At 52.2% G+C, this 4,750-nt stretch overlaps 2 non-coding genes across 2 annotated transcripts; both read right to left on the reverse strand.

The window, feature by feature from the left end:
• Positions 1-1,732: 1,732 nt before the first annotated feature.
• Positions 1,733-1,804, reverse strand: TRNAP-AGG. Its single transcript has one exon. It is a non-coding gene; the product is annotated as a tRNA-Pro (tRNA).
• Positions 1,805-1,943: 139 nt separating this feature from the next.
• On the reverse strand, positions 1,944-2,015 carry TRNAP-AGG. Its single transcript has one exon. It is a non-coding gene; the product is annotated as a tRNA-Pro (tRNA).
• Positions 2,016-4,750: the final 2,735 nt, after the last annotated feature.

A 4,750-nucleotide genomic window follows, 5' to 3' on the forward strand; every position in this document is an offset into this window, starting at 1 on the left:
ATATATATATATAGATGTATGCAAAGCTGTATGTGTGTGTGTGTGTGTATATATATATATATACACACACACACACACACACACACACATACATACAGCTTTGCATACATACATAAATAGATACATACATTGGTTTACATACGTACATACATTGCTTTACAGGCATACATACATAATTTACCTACATACATTGCTTTATATACATACATACACACACAGCTTTACATACATACATAGCTTTATGTACATACATGCATACAGACACACATATATACAATGATTTACATACATGCATAGCTTTGCATATGTACATATATGCATATATACATTGCTTTACATTCATTGCATACATGCATGCATGCATGCATGCATACATGTATATGTTGGTTTACATACATACATAGCTTTACATACATATATACGTTGGTTTACATAACTTTACATACATACATACCTACATACAGTGCTTTACATACATAGATATATAGCTTTAAATACATACATACATAGCTTTACATACATACTTCCATACATAACTTTGCATACATACATATATGCATAGATACGTTGCTTTACATGCATACATACATAGCTTTACATACATACATTGCTTTTCATGGATATATACATAACTTTACATACATACATACCTACACACATTGTTTTACATACATACATACATACATAGACATACATGCAAAGATTTACATGCATACAAAGATACATTGCTTTTCATACATACATACATAACTTTACATACATACATATACATGCTTGCATAGATTTGCATACATTGATATATACATTGCTTTACATACCTACATGCATACATACCTAGCTTTGCTAAGATATATTCATACATGCATACATAGCTTTGCATACATACATGTGTGACACACATATTTGGGTGTATGTACATATATATGTGTGTGTATCTATACGCATGTACATATAGACACATGTATGTGTGCATATTGTATATATATATGTGCGTGTACACACATACACACATATATATGTACACATACATACATACACACACTATATGTGTGCATCAGGGGAAAAAATCAAGAGGTATGTAAAGAGGATAGATGGAAAAACTGGGACAGTTTAGAGTGACCTAGCAAAGGACAGAGAGAAAGTAAACCCATGCTTCTAGGTAAGGGGGTTCATCATGTAAGAATAAGGGGAAGGGGCAATGAATTCCACCGCTCCTTTTTGAGACAGAAAGATCAGGACTGAGTCATCTCTGCAAGACTCAGTCAAATTGCAGGTGATTTCTCTAATGGTTTTATGAAATGCTCAGCATTTTGTTTGACTGCCTGACTGCCGCCCTGCACTGAGCAGGGCTTTCTCCAGGATGGCCAGGTCTTTCTTCCCCCTCAGTTGCTACAAGTAATTGAGCATGCTGTAATAGGTAGGAGGAAGCCAAGCTGCTCCTTTCAATGCACATGACTCTGCCAGCACGCAGCCTCCATCTACATCGGGTCAATTCTGCAAGTTCCTTAAAGGTTTCCTCTGCAGTGTGAAGCGGGCCCTTTAAGAGTGAGGGGGCGTGGCACCACTTCCTTTTTTGGCTCTTTGCCGCTAAGACTGACCTCAAATGCACCCCCTCCTCCAAAGAAAGGTAAAATGCGCTGGGGAGAAAGGCGGGGCAGCGCAGTGCGCTGCGTCGGGTCCCTGACAGACGTTCAGCAGCACAAGGGAGCCTTTAGCCTCTGTGGGTCATAAAGGGCTCGTCCGGGATTTGAACCCGGGACCTCTCGCACCCTAAGCGAGAATCATACCCCTAGACCAACGAGCCACACAACAGGCTTCCTTCCGTACCTACTTCTAGCTGGCCTGATCCTGCCTGCCAGCAGGCCTGGCGGAGAGCGAGCGGGGGAGGAGCGGGGGGAGCCTTTAGGACACGGCACAAGAAAAGCGGGAGGAAAAAACAGTCAGGGCTCGTCCGGGATTTGAACCCGGGACCTCTCGCACCCTAAGCGAGAATCATACCCCTAGACTAACGAGCCAAGCACAGGGAGCGGCTCGCTGCTCCTGGCTGCCGGCACTGCGGAGGCTGCGCTCGCCCCGGCAGGAGGAGCGGGGCTGGGGCCGCCTTTGCCCCTCCCTTGCTTCCTGCCCCTGCGCCGGGCCACATCCCCCCTTGTCCCTGCAGCCCTGGCTCCTCCCAGCCCCCCCCCAACAGCATGGGGATTCCCCGCCCAAAAAAGGAAACGCATCACGTCACAGCCCCGTCCCCACGGGCTCTTAAAGGGCCAGTGTCGGGGTTGCAACGCTTCTCATCCTAGGTTTCCCCGCCCGGGGCTGGGCCCGCGTTACTCCGGGCAGGGGTTGCTGCGGGGGCCCTTTGTCCCGGGACAGCTCGGGGACAAATCCGTGTGGGGTTTGAACCAGCTCCTGGTCCCCAGCCATGCTGCTAGTGACACTGCCAACACCCCGGTCTCCTCCACACCCGCAGCCAGACGCGGTCAAGGGAAGAAGTAGCCAGGCCAGGCCAGGCAGGTGTCCAGTTCGGTTGTATTAACTAAACAACCGGGCAAAAGCGCAACACACCAACGTACCCAGGGGGTGGGCTTGCATTGAACTGCCCACTCTGATTGTCCAGGTGATTAAATCACAGGAAACCAAACAGGATCTGCAGGGCCAGGCGGCTGCTCCGGGAGGGCAGGAGTCTTCTTCAGCAGTCAGGACAGGCAGCGTTGGATCCCTCTCGCTGCCGGCCCTATTTCCAGCCTCACCCAACGGGTGGTTCAAGGGGAGTGGGATCACGCCCAGGGTCCGGCTGGCATGAAGAGCGTGGCACAGACACCAGTGCAGACAGCCGGCCCCTCTCCTGGGGCTGCTGCTCGTAGTCCTTACTCTGCCACCGGCCTGGCTCCAGCTTTCCACTGAAGGGAAGGCCCCAGCACGCTGTCCTTGTGGCAGGACTCCCTGGGCGTCCAGTCTGCAGCTGCTCTGTGCACGGCCTCTGTAGGGTTTGGGCTGTAGCAGGTGATGGGAATGCAGCCAGGGAGAGTCCTGCCAACAAGACAGCCTGCTGCATGGGCACGCGGATGTGGATCTGGGCATGCAGGTGGCAGCCAGGGGCAGTGCGGGGCCTGATCCCTCAGCATGGGGCAAAGCCGAGGCAGGATGGGGCCCCGATCCAGCAGTGTATGCTTTGGAGAGCTTGAACAGGGCCCTAATCTGGTTATGAGGGACCTGACCCTGCACTGGGGGGACGAGGAAGGTGGTGTGGGGCCCCAGCCAGTAGCAGGCTGAGTAGAGGCAGTGGGGAGCCCTGTCCTGGTACATGGGGTTGGATCCAGCCTGCGGAGAGACCCGGCACCACTCCTCTGGCCTGCTGCACCAGAAGGTTGAGCAGCCCGGAGCAGAGCCATTGCCCTGTGTCTGGGGGATTCCTGGATGAAGGGGGTGGCTGTGATATTCTTCAGCTCAGCGGAGGCTGGCGACCAGCCTAGCTCCCGGGGGCCGTGGGGAGCTGGGGTAGAAGCACTCTGTGCTCCAAGGCTGGAGTCTGATGCTTCCCGGGAGTCCGGAGGAGCCAAGCTAGGATGGGGGAGCTGCCGTGTCTCCAGCATGTGGTCCAGGGAACACCCATGTCCTTCACTGGCGGGAACTGTTGGGGGAGACGTGTGCTGAGCTCTGGGGTGTGAGGGGTGGGTCCTTGTTCTGTAGAGGCAAGTAGGTGCTGTTTGGGGAGTCCTGCTAAACCCTGTGGTGCGTGTGTCACCAGCAATGAGGCCCAGCAAGTCAATGCGGTGCATGGGAATGAGCCCCACAGCACACAGACACCGCGACCAAGGGGGACTTTTAAAGCAAATGGGCTTGGAGAGCCGGGGCATCTGCTCCAACCCCTTGCTGGGTCACTTGCATTTCCCATCTGCTCCTGCTCCCTCCTGACTCCAGTTTCTCTGGCCTCATGGCCCCTTCTCAGGGCCCAGCAAACCCTCCCCTTGGAGGCTGCCTGTGTGGACAGGAGCAGGCAGAGCCTGGACATGGCCCTGAAGGGACACCCACGCACACAGGAACAGGGGCCCAGCAAGTTCAGTCCCCTGTGCTCACAGGCAGTCGCTAACCCAAAGACCCCCCTCATCCCCGCTCAGTCCCTCCCCACAACCACAAAGCAGAATATCCCAAGCCCACCCTTGGCAGTCTGCACAAGCCAGGCAGATGAGGGCACTGCCAGTGCCCAGCTGCTGCAGGGATGGTGGGGCTTGGTTAGATGCCCAGAGGATCCTAGGAAAAGGACCCTGCCCCACAGAGAAAAGTGCCCCCTTCCCCACCATTTCTCTTTGCTGTATCATATGTACCTCACCCCTTCCTCGGACACTGGAGAGGGAAGCCTACATGCTAGTCTAACAGTCTGCAACACATGTAGTGTGTGCACAGAAGACACGTGTGGACTCTGCACCTGGACAGATACATTTCTCGCAGATGATAGGAAAAGGGCAAACATAGTGCCTATATTTAAGAAAGGGAAAAAGGAGGATCCAGGGAACTACAGACCAGTCAGCCTCACCTCAGTCCCTGGGAAAATCATGGAGCAAGTCCTCAAAGAATCCATTTCCAAGCACTTGGAGGAGAAGAAGGTGATTAGGAGCAGTCAGCATAGATACACCAGGGGCAAGTCATGCCTGACCAACCCAATTGCCTTCTATGATGAGGTGACTGGCTCTGTGGATATGGGGAGACCAGCAGATGTGGCTGACCTTGATTTTGATATGGTGTCTCACAACATGTG

This window comes from Alligator sinensis, unplaced genomic scaffold, assembly GCF_000455745.1.
Source record: "Alligator sinensis unplaced genomic scaffold, ASM45574v1 scaffold888_1, whole genome shotgun sequence".
Lineage (NCBI taxonomy): Eukaryota > Metazoa > Chordata > Crocodylia > Alligatoridae > Alligator > Alligator sinensis.